The following is a 12,476-nucleotide window of genomic DNA, read 5'->3' on the forward strand; positions in this document are numbered from 1 at the left end:
GGGCTGAAGCCAGTGAGGAAGCAGAGTAGTCAGATGGGGACAATAGCTGGTGGCTCCAGCATGCTAAAGCTTGCCAGTCAAAGGCCACCAACAATACAACTGTTGTCAAATATAGTTAGGTTTATAAGCTTGCTGCAAAGGGAAAATGCACACTCCAGGACCTGAGGGTGTCTAGGTTTAGAATCAGTTGGGAGAGTCTTATTAGGAGTTGGGCTTGTGCTGGTTGATTTGTGGGGGGAAGCAAGGGTTTGTCCTTGATTGAGTTCTGTCAAGAAGCAGGGGCAATTCAATGATTGGTTATCTTAATTTTTACCTAGCAGGCTAGAGTCACTCCTGTAGCTAGAACAGGGAAGTATTTGGTTACTTTCGTGGTGGTTTAATGTCCTTATTTCTGTCCATGTTCGGATATGATTATGGTGTGGTCCTGTTATTGTCTTGTTCTACTGTGGTCACAGAGTGACCTTGTGTAATTATTGTTACGCTGTGAAAACTATTTATCATCAATGGGGGACCAGGATGGTCAGCTATTACCTGCCAGCTATCAGCTGTCACAATGTTTGTTTGTTTTTTCTCCACTTTCTCATTCAGTTATTAATCTTGGATTCAGACTTGTACTCAAGTTTCCACATGGAACTCTATGAAACCCAGATGACAAAGTGTGACCAAGAGTGTGAAAGAGGGCTAGCCCCCTGTTTCGGTAGAGTTGCCATGCAGCACTTGGACAGTTTGCTGCTTCAGGGGCTCTCTTGTCCACTTGGGAGTATCCTCTCCAGGACTGGGGTCAGGGGTGAAAGAGAGCTGCTGCCCTCCAGTGGCTTTTCAGGTAAGTACGTCAGTGGCTGTACTCCAGCTCATGCAGCGACTTCCTGAAGATTTCCAGGGACAAACATCCCAGGCAGGGCAGGAGAAAAGGAGATTTGTTTGGGAACAAGAGACAACAAGAAGCAGTAAAATTGCATATATTACTGTTAATGTGACTGCATCAGTATTCTCAGCATGGTGAAACCTGGAAAAACAGGCTTTCAATGAGAACAATGAGATTTTATAATCAGAAGGTGTTTAAGATTGAATAAGAATTTAAACATAAAGGACCATGCAATGTATAAATGCAAAATAAAGATAAGGGGGTTAGAAAACTTTTTTATATCAAGGGTTATATAAATAAAGGTAAAATTTTACTTAAATTGAGGAGGTTGTTGAGAAAATGGAACCCTTGTGTATTGCCAGTGGGAAGGAAAAATGGTGCAGCTGCTGTGGAAGACTGTATGACAGTTCCTCAGAAAACTTAACTTAGAATTACCATATGATCCAGCAATTTCACATTTAGGTATCTACCCAAAAGAATCAAAAGCGGAGATCCAAATAGATCATTTTATACCCACATTCATAGCAGCATTATTCACAATTGCCAAAAAATAGAAACAATCCAAATGTCCATCAACAAATAAATGAATAAATACAATGTGGTATATACAAACAAAGGAATTCTTATTCAGTCTTAAAAAAGAAAGAAATACTGACACATGCTACAACATGGATGAACCTTGAGAACATTATGCTAAATGAAATAAGCCAGACGCTAAGGACAAATATTGTATGATACCATTTATAGGTAGTACCCAGAGTAGGCAAATTCATAGAGTTGGAAAGTATTAAAGAGGTGACCAGTGATGGGGGAAATGGGGAATGGGAAGTTATTGTTTAATGGGTATAGAATTTCTGTTTGGGATGATGAAAAAGTTCTGAAAATAGATAGTGGTGATGGTTATTCCACATTGTGAACATACTTAATATCTTTGAATTGTACATTTAAATACAGTTAAAATGGTAAATTTTACATCATGTATATTTTACCACAACAAAAAATTTTACCACAAAAAAATCTAGTAAAACGGACTCATTATTTTATCTAAAGAAATACGAAATATTTCTTTTGTTTGCTTTAAAATGTTTTTTTGAACCTTGTTGGCTGGTTTTTATTATGCAGTAAATACATTTAAAGGGTATTGCTTTTATATACTTTAAAATAGGGTTATAATTTAATGGCCTCAGGTATAAATTATTTGGATTTGTCCCATGGCCAGATGAAATTAAACTGAAGGCTGGAATTTTTCCACCCATCTTTTAGAGAAACAGCAATTTAAGGATTTTCTGCTTTTTTTTTATTTATTTACCAGGTAGTTTTTGGTATAGAGGGTAAACTTAAAGATACTGTAAGTCAGCTATTGCCAACTGAATTAATAGTTCATTTTGATTCCTGGTTACTATGTCCAACTTTGATTATAATTAGAGAAAATAAGATGATTCTAAATAGAAGTCTAAATAAAAGCATATTAAAAATTGGTTTCCAAAATCGCCCCAGAGTGGAAAATACTGTTTTACTGCTATTGAAGTTTGAAGTTTTTTCAAACACAAAGGGTGTGTTATAACAGGGGAAACTGATGCTTCCCAGAGTTCGAATCAGGAGCTCTGAACTCCAATTTACAGGGCTTTGTGTGAGTCTAACTGTGCCCAGTATGGTGCCTGGGACATGGTAGGTGGGCAGCAAATACGTGTGGAATGAGTGGATGATAAATTAATGTCACTTCCTCTCTCTCAACCTCAGTTTTGTCATCTGAATAAGGAGGCAGGTGGGTCTCAGTTCTGGGTGCACGTTACAATCTCCTGGGGGCCTTTTAAAACTACTGATGCTGCAGAGTGGAAAAGGAATGAATTTGGATACCTGTTACAACATGGGTGAAACTTGAAAACATTATGCTAAGTGAACTAAGCCAGACACATGGACAAATATTGTATGATACCACTTACATTCAGTCTTATAATAACTAAGTAGAAAAATCCTCTTTGGGCTTGAACAGAGACTATTTCAAGAAGGAGGCGATGGCTGCACCTGTCTTCCCCAACCTATGGCCTGTGAGACCTGCTTCTCTATCTATGTTCTCTCATTTTGATTCCCATGATCACATTTACTCCCAGCAAAGTGGCCAACAACCTTTTGCAGAATGCCAATGTCATTCATTCCTCTGTAACACACCACCAAGTCTTGTCTAAGGAAAATTTTAAATGAATTAATTTCAGTAAATAGAAATTGTGCATATACAATATTATAGCATAATAATATTATATGTAATATGCATGTATGCATATATAAATACCATGTAATTACCATATAAGTAATATATATTACATTTAATATAAATATGTAAAAACAATATAAACAATATAAAGACCAAGGCAATCTAAAACGCATCTCCTAAAATCTAAATTTCTTCACATGGCATTCCAGGATCTTCATAATCTGTCCCCCAACTTTCTCTCCAGCCTTGTCCTTTGCTATTTCCCTTTGTATCTTTTGTGCTCCAACGGTGTCTAATTGCTCTCAGCATCCTAAATAGGTCAGTGCTTGCTCAGACCTGCACACCTTGGAACATGAGTCCCCTTGCTGGGGGATGGAATGCCTCCTATCCTCATACCTCCTCTTCAGCTGTCACCTCCTTTCTGAAGCCATCCTTAACTCTTCCAGTCTGGGTAGACACCCCACCTTTGATCTCTCAAAGCATTTGGGCACATAAACTTTCCTGAATATAAGACTCAGCTGTGGTGTTTGTTAACTAATCCAGGATCTCAGCATTTCCATGGGAGAAGACTGGTAATCTGTATATTTAACAAGTCACCCACTTCCCATCTTCAGAAAAGTGTTGGAAACATCACTGTAACACTTCTCATGTTACCATTCTTTGAATTATCTGTCTTTCAATAGCCTCCGAATTGCATTTATTCATTACTGCATTCCCTGTCCCAAAATAGTGCCCAACTCATGGAAGGAAGCAAAATATGAATGGATAAAAAATCTAATGTATTTGTTTCTTATCATCAAAGTCTTAGAAACATTGGGAAAGCACTTTTCTGAGTTCTCTTATTCCACCATTACTATACTTTAGCCTTTGTTCAGTTGTTCTTAACTGGGTTTGTTCTTCCTTCCTAGCGCCTCAGCTAGTCACTTATTTCCCATTATTCTGATACTACACATCATCAAGGTCTTACTGATGCTATAATTAAGCCTCACTTTTCTCTGTATGAAGTGAGAATGTTAATAGTGCCTATCTCATAGGTTCTTGTGTGAGAAGTAAATGGAATAATATATGCAAAAAACTTAGCACAATGTCTAATATTAGGAAGTGTTAATAAATGAGGTAATAATAATGACAAAGACCAGTCAGACTCAGTAATTTTGGAGGTGTTATTGTCCTTGTGAAGCCCAAGTAAAAAAAAAAAAAAAAAGGAATTCACAATGTGATATTTTGAGCCGTTTCCTTGAAGGGTATACTTGAAGACTTAAAAAATCCTTTCTCCTATTGCCATATTTCAACATCCTTTCCAATTCAGCCTTTTCCCCCTTATCACTACAATAACCCACATTTCATGGCAAAAGATAGTATTATCAAGAGAGAGAAAAGGGTCGGCATACAAACTTTCTCCCAATTTGGGAGTTTATCCTTGGAGATTTTCTCTAAATATTTGTCTTTCAAGTTCTTAGCATCTTGTAATGTCTAATACCTGCCCATGAGCACTGATTTCTAAAGAACCAGGACGTTAGTCATCATGTTGGCACCCCCTCACTTGGAGATGTCCAGTATCAATACATCAATACCAAAATGTCATCCATTATGGGCAACTACAAAGGGTAAGATGATGGCCAAATATTCAGGATCCAAAGAAACTTGTTTATCATCTGTTGATTTTGTTTAAAAGACAAAGAAACAGAATGACAGAAGTCCATGTTGTTGTTTAATCATGAACAACAAAGGAGAAGTAATACTAACCCAAGAGATTTGGCTGCATGCCCAGGCTACTTAAGTGATAATCCAGAATAACTCTCCGACTGGTTGTCTCATCTCCCTTTAAACCTCCTCACTCAGTATATTTTTCCCCCTGCTAAAAGACCTATCTCCTTTAAAATATAATCTTTGCCTACTTTAAACCTACAAGATCCTTTAGGAGCTTCCTAGTTAACCTTTTGAGGTTAACACTTGGATCACAATGAATTTGCAGTTTTTTAAAGCCATGGCATTTGCTCTACCTAACTCTGTACCTAAAATTCAGATCAAGGCAATCTAGAGGAAGGTGCAGCTCTAGGGGGAGTGGTCTCACCAAACCTACCCATTTTAGGTCTATAGTAAAATGATACTTGAACTATAGAATCTACAATAAGAGCGAAGATACAAAAACAAAAACCAAAAAACAAAACCCCTCAAAACTATTACATTTTTATAGGAAGTAACCATACTACTAACCCTAATCTCAATGCATTATGGCCCTTATTCCATCTTGAGACACACTCGGATGCTTTTTGTTGGAAATGCAACCTACTAGCGACGTTTCTTTTTTTCTGACTCACTTCTCAAGTAAATGAAACCTCCGATGTCAAATGACTTATTTATCTGGAATAAATTTGCATGTCACTGTGTGGTCTGGTCCATGAGACATCTTCAGGTTTACAAAGTATTTATTGAATACCTACTGTGTGCTGGACATGGTTCTGGGTATATTCTCAAACATATTATTATCTATCTCTTTTTATGGATAAGGAAACAAAAACTTAGTGAGGTTAAAGCCCTTGCCAAATTTTCAACATAATTCAAAGTCTAGTGCTATACCATTACTTCCTGTACCAAATTATAAAAATGCAAGATATCATTGTACAAAGAGGAATTGAGAAATAAAAACTTTTTCTTGTTTTTTACAATTTTTCCATTCAAAAAAATATTTATTGAGGAATATTCATTGAGAACTTACCATACACTAGATACTAATGTAGGCACTAAGAATGCAGTAGTGAACAAAACAGAAATTTGCAGAGCTTACATTTAAATGGGAAGAGATAGAAAATAAATGTTAATTGATAATATGTAAGATAGCAGGTAGTGCTAAAAGGTCCACATTGCTCAATCCAATGATATATTTCCTGCCCTCATTTTTCTTGCCCCAATGATCAGCACGATTTGCATGTACCTTTTACACAGCGATCCCTTCCTCCTTAAAGCATTTTCTTCACTATATACAAAAGCAGCTACTTCAACAGCTGTTCCTTCTCCACCTTCTTTACTGGTTCCTCCTTATCTCTCTGACCTCTAAACATGGGAATGTTCCAGGACTCAGCCCTCATATCTCTTCTCTGTCTATATTCAGGTTTCATTCAGTCTCACAGCTTTAAACAACATCTATGCACCGATGACTCCCAAATTTTAGATACATGTATATCTCCTAGGCCTATATATATCTCTCCTAGGCCTCTCCCCTGAATGTCTTAGTGTCAGATCTTGGATATCTAATAGGCATCCCAGACTTAATAAAAAAGGACTGCCATTTTACCTGAAACTTTCAGTTGCTCAGGCCACTAACCTTAGAGTCATGTTTGGCTCCTCTCTTTCTCCTTCCCACATCCAATTTGTGAGGAAATTCTGTCTGCTCTACTTCTAAAATATATCCCATCTCTGTCCACTGCTTTCCATTTCCACTGCTACCACCCTGCCCTAGCCACCCTCACCTTTCACCTGGACTCCTGATTGGATTCCCTGCTTCTGCCCTTGCCCCCTGCATTCAACAACCAAATGAACTCTTTTAAAATATGTTAACCCATGTCATTTCTTTTCTTAAAACCCTCCAATGGATTCCCACCCTACATTAAATAAAACTGCCAAGTTCCAATGGCTGCCAAGGGCCTAGACGGTTTGAACCTGCTACTTTTCTGAGCTCACCTGCTACCCCCACTTCCTTGCTCAGCAGCACCCCACAGCTTTGGCCTCATTGCTCTGCAAGCAGACACCTGCCTCAGGGCATCTGACCTTGCAGTTCGCTCTTTCTGGAGCCCTCCTACTGCTTATCTCGTGGCTCACTCCCTCCTCATATCTTTGGCTTCTGCGCAAAGTCACATATCATTAAGGCCTTTCTTGAGTACCCTGTAAAACTTCCTTCCTCTTACCCAGCTTTATTTTTCCCCCCACAAAACTTATCGCTAACTGATAATGCGTCTACATATTGACTTTTTCCTTCTTCTTTTCTTCCCACAAGAATGTGAGTTCCAAATGTAAGTTGTAGGCCAACAGGGAGTTGCCTGTTTTATTCACTTCTATATACCCACTGGAACAATTGGCACACTGAAGGTACTTAACCCTGACTGAATGAATGAATGACTATCAGGAGTTATGTTCGAGTGACCCAGCACAAATGATCTAAAACCCAGCACAAATGATCTAAAAGAAGAAAGAGGGACGTATTGGCTTGCGGAACTAAAAAGTCCAGTAATATACTGGTTTCAGGCATATCTGGAGTCAAGGGCTTCAATGATGTTATCAGGACCACAGCTGTCTTGATGTCTCTGCTTTTCCTCCCTCTGTGCTGGCTTTGTTCTCAGGCATACTTTCATTTTACAGGAGGAAAATGGTGACCAGCAGTGGTGGGCTAATGTCCTTATAGTTCCAAGCAGAAAAAGAGAAGGCTTCTCATTCCCATCAATATAAAGTCCATTGGCCTGACATGCACGGTCTGGATGGGTCCCAAACCAATCACTGTGGCTGAGAATGCAACACTATGGTTACCTAGGTGCCAGTAGTCACACACAGCCCCTCCTGGAGCTGAGGGTGGAGCCAATTCCATGGAGGAAAATCATGATGCTGTTAGCTGACTAAAAGGCAGTGGATGCTGGGTCAGCAAATAATGACTATCCCTTATATTGCCCATTGCCTACATCGGGCAGTCCCTGAAATAGCCATACAGCAAACGCGTGGTGGTAGCAAGATTGTGGGAGAGACCCAGTCTAACTATAGGTGTGGCAATCCCTAAGAAAGTCGCCATCTGGCTTGGCTGACATGGATCAGCTACAATGTGTCTGCAGTGTTGGCAGTGCAGTCTAAGGGCGATGTGTCAGGATCCTCACCAGGTGACTCACAACTACATGAATACCTTCAATGTGAGGACAAAGACTGAATATCCAGGTTGTGGCTGTGGGTGGAAAAGGGGTGCTGTAATAAATCAGAAATTCCTAACTGGTCAGGTCATGGTGGATAGTCACGTCCCTAGCTTATAACTTCTTTAGTGAAAGGTTTTAAGCCAGGCCTGTCCATTATCTCAGTGAATCTAGGTTAACACACCTTTGAAATAAGCGTAACCACCCTCAAGAGAGCACATAACCTTGTTAATTACCCTGTAACCCAAACTTCGCCTTGCTTTCTCCCACCTTCATGTAATCTTCCCTAAATTCCCTCCTTAATCTCAAATGCATAAAAGAAACTGCAAAACTGTTATTCCCTGGAGCATTTTAGATCTTGCTTCCCAGCAACTGACATCAGTTTTAGCTTAAATAAAAATGTATAATCTTATAAAAATTCTCTCTACAGGTTGGGACGTTTCTTACTTCGATGGGGCTAATAAGTTATTGTTACTTTGAGCATAAAATAATTCCCAGCCTTAGTTTCCTTCTCAGTAAAATGCAAATAGTAATACCTACCTCATAGGGTTACTGTGAAGATTAAAGGAGGCATCCTAAGAAAATAGCTATTATAGTGCCTGGCAGAGAACAGTCACCTGATAAAAGTTAGTTTCCTTCCCTTGGATTTATGTATGCCACTAAACACCACTGTATTTTTATATAACATATGCCAGTCTTGTGTCTATGATATGCTAAGCAGCTAATAGTGACAGAGCACTCACTAATTACGGGACAATGGTCTAAATACTTTACATACAATAATTCATTGAAGCCTCCCCACAGCCCTTTGAGGAAGGACATACTATCCCTAGTGTAAGAGATGGAGCACAGAAAGGTCAAATAACTCACCCAAGATCCCACAGCTAGTTGTGGTAGAAGTAGGTATTGAACACAGGCATTCTGACTCCAGGGTTGATGCTCTAAACCACCATTGTGTACAGCCTCTTCCTCAGAACTTCTATTTCACCCACATGTAACTGTTTTATATCACCAACCAAAGGCTGCCACACAAATACTTCTAAATATGATGTGGTGACAGCCATGTAGCCCTTCCTATCTCCCTCCAAGAAAGAGCCTGCAGTTCAGCTACTAGGAGCATTTAGCTGAGAGCCTCCAGCTGCAGCACCTTCCTTCCGCTTTCGACCAGCTGTCTCTGGTAGCCCCCAGCCAATGTCAGCACAGCAGTGATGCTAGGGTCTGGTCATTTCTGCTCAATGCAGGTCCCCTTTCACAGGTAATCTTTGCTCTGGAGCTCTCTGTTGGCTTGGCTGAGTCTTTGTCGGGTCTGCACAGTGTTCTGACACTCTCCCTGCCCAATCTTCCTTCTTCACTTTTATCTTTCACAGATATTATCTGTTCCACCAATAGCATCACTTGCGTTCCTAACTCCTTCGCAGCATCTGCTTCCAGGAGTGGGCTGAGATAGCAGGTGGTAGGATGGGGTTTGAAGAGTGGACCGCAAACCACTTGGCTGGCAAAAGGGACCCCATCGAGGATGGTATGTGGGACATGGAGAGTTGGTGGCCCACAGTGGCAGCCCAGTTGCTAAAGCTTTCACTGGTGGTGACTTGGGAGAATGTTTCAGAGGAGGGAAATGCCCTGGCAGGTACAATAGTTCAGACTTTGAAAAGTATAGGAGGTTGGCTAGGGAGGAGAATGGGACAATACATACAAGGACAGTAAATTGCTTGGTTATTAGTAAGTTGCACTGATGTTCTATAGGATAATGAAAAACTGAGGACCATGAAGAAACAATTGAAAACTAAGTATGAAGGCTAGGGGGCCTCTTTGATAGCTTACAAAGAGGCCCTTATTCCTGAAGGGAGAGAGCAGAAAAAGCTGAAGACCAAACTCCAGATTTAATAATTAGAGTTGCAGAACTTCAAACATGATTGACTGCTTGGCTAGGTCAGTCTATTATGCCATGGTGAGGACCTGGGTATGTGAAACCTGGTCTACTGAGACTAGTAGAAATAACAGCAAAGGGCAAGTAAATTTAGAATGGATCATGGAGTAGGGAGAGAATGAGTACCAATTGTGGCCCCAAGACCAACTGCAGTGATGAGGACTGTAGTTTATCCCACTAACCTCCCCCTTCTAAGTTTCTCTGCAAGAAGAAAGGTCCACCGGAACCCTCAAGAAGCTGCTCCCCAAATGTGATGAGGATGTACAAGAGGGTGAACTGTGGCAGCCAGTAAGATGCACTGCTTGGATATCCCTTCAAGAAAGTACTTCCATCAAGCTCCAAGGAGAGCAATTAGCTGAGAGCCCCCAGCGGCAACATCTTCAGAATATCCTTCAGTTTTTCAGCTGAGGCCACACTTTTTCTGAATAACCCCTAGACCATAATTAAACATGGTTATTTAACTAGGGCCACGCTCTTTCTGCCCAACATGGATCTCCTCTCATTGGCCATCTTTGCTCTAGAGCTTCCCACTGAATTGCCAAAACTTTGTCAGATCTGCACTGTGTTCTGAGTCACTGCTTGTTCAATCCTGTTTCCTCCCCACTTTTCTTTCACAAGTGTCAGAGCCTCATCATGGTCCAAATGCTTTCCCTGTCCAACTCTGTTTCCTCCTCTTCTTTCACAGGCATTTTACAGCAATCAACTCCGTGTGCTCTTAACTCCATCTCAGTGTCTGCTTCCTGGAAGACACAGATGGTTACAAAAGATGATTTCCTCCCCGTGTGACTTTGGGCAAGTAACTTAAACTCTCTCAGCTTCAGTTTTCTCAGTATAAAATGAGGATATTATTTCCTCTCTTATGGAGTTGCTGGGAGGCTTAATATATAAAATACTTAAGATTTTTTAAATGAGAATTAAATGTGGGACTGCATATAAAATTTTAGCAGAAAACCTTGCACTTTTGGTAAACATTAGCTGTTATGCTAATGGAAGAGATAAGGTAAGCTATGAATGGAAATTCTTTTGCTTTCTTGAATCCTGGTGGGTATGTTCCTTTGTCTCGCAGTGGAGAATTATTATTTTCTCCCCATTACATTAATATCTTCATCTGCAATAAGGAAAGAAGCATTGATTATGCCAAATTAAGAAAGCAGAAAACACCCTCCACAACTAAGATTGAAAGGACAACAACTTGGGGGGAAAAAAAGGTCCTAGAAGTACACACTGTTCCCCAATAAAGTCCTGTTCCCCTTCCCCAATAAAATCTTAAAAAAAAAAAAAAAAAAGTAGAAAAAAACCCAAAGTACAAATAATAATAATGGTTTCTAGAAAGCTGATATATATATATATATATATATATATATATATATATATATATATATATATACATGTGACAATAAAAATTTGAGATGGAAATTGAACTGTGATTTTGTAACCAAATGTAAATCTACATGTTGAAACAAGAAAAACAGTAATTTTTCATGTCTAAAAACTCTATTACAAGGGTGGGTAATTAATTTATCCTCCTGCAACGAATTTCAAGGTAGCATGCACAGGTCTATTATCATGATACATTTCAGTTTTCCATAATATGTGGTTTCCTTTTTAAATCAAAATTTTTCTCATTCTCATGTATAAACATGCCCACATCTATTGGGGCTAAAATTTTCACGAATATGGAAAGAAGAATACCATCAGGAACTTTATTAAAAAGGTCAGAAGAATCTAACTCAGCAGAAACATAAAAAAATAAAATCAGCAGTCCAGTGGCTATAAACTACCTATGATGAGGTTTGTGCTGATTTTAAGTCACATCTGAACACAATTTATAGTACAAGACATTTATTAAAGTACTTATTATTTTCTCTGGTGAGTCCTTCAGCTAGTGGAATTTTAAAAGACATGTAATCACATAACATTTACTTAATTATATTCTCCTTTGGATTTTAAAGGAGAAACCAATCATTACAGTACACTAAGCCATTAGATTGAAATAACCATCCTTTAGGAGAGAAACTGACACCTTTTTATGTTTACGTTGGTAATTTTCTGACAGCCATGCCATTTTCTGCATCTGTTGCTTTTTAAATTAATTTTGAAGAAATTTCCTTACTATAAGTGGACAGTGTAAGGATGAAAAATTCCCATTCCATGAAAACATCCAGAGTACTTTATTTAACCTTTCCACCAAGAACTCACCCCCCAACTCAGATGAATTAGTTCACAAATTTCAATACACATGCTCTTTCCGGGAAAATTTTTAAAAAAATCTCTGCTGGTTTGTCAATTAGAACAAAAATGATTGCCTTTTCTGTGTCTTAGATATCATCCTAAATTTCTGTTTCAACCACAGTCTTAACAATCTCTTTGATGATTAGTTGAATATAAAATCATACAGACACACCTGGTCCAAAATAACAATTAAACACATTGCTCCCACCCTGCTCCTTTAAAAATACATTAAAGCTTCACATTATATAGTCTACACATTCCAGACCTAGTTATTAGTTGATATTTCACAAAACTAAAGCGACTGTCATGTCATGTAATGCTTCTTCCTCTTCCCCTGCTCCTTTCTGCAAC

At 39.0% G+C, this 12,476-nt stretch overlaps 1 long non-coding RNA gene across 2 annotated transcripts in view; it reads right to left on the reverse strand.

The window, feature by feature from the left end:
- LOC109449750 (uncharacterized) overlaps window positions 1–12,476 on the reverse strand; it is a 78,291-nt gene that overhangs the window by 23,216 nt on the left and 42,599 nt on the right. The window contains exon 1 of one of the 2 annotated variants that reach the window (XR_002137749.3): window positions 8,837–10,640. The exons of the other annotated variant lie outside the window; for it this stretch is intronic. This is a non-coding gene — a long non-coding RNA (uncharacterized LOC109449750). Of the gene's footprint in view, window positions 1–8,836; window positions 10,641–12,476 lie in introns of those variants that run through there. 2 annotated transcript variants of the gene reach the window in all.

Source organism: Rhinolophus sinicus, chromosome 12 (genome assembly GCF_057876585.1).
Source record: "Rhinolophus sinicus isolate RSI-liver-muscle chromosome 12, RSI-T2T, whole genome shotgun sequence".
Classification (NCBI taxonomy): domain Eukaryota; kingdom Metazoa; phylum Chordata; class Mammalia; order Chiroptera; family Rhinolophidae; genus Rhinolophus; species Rhinolophus sinicus.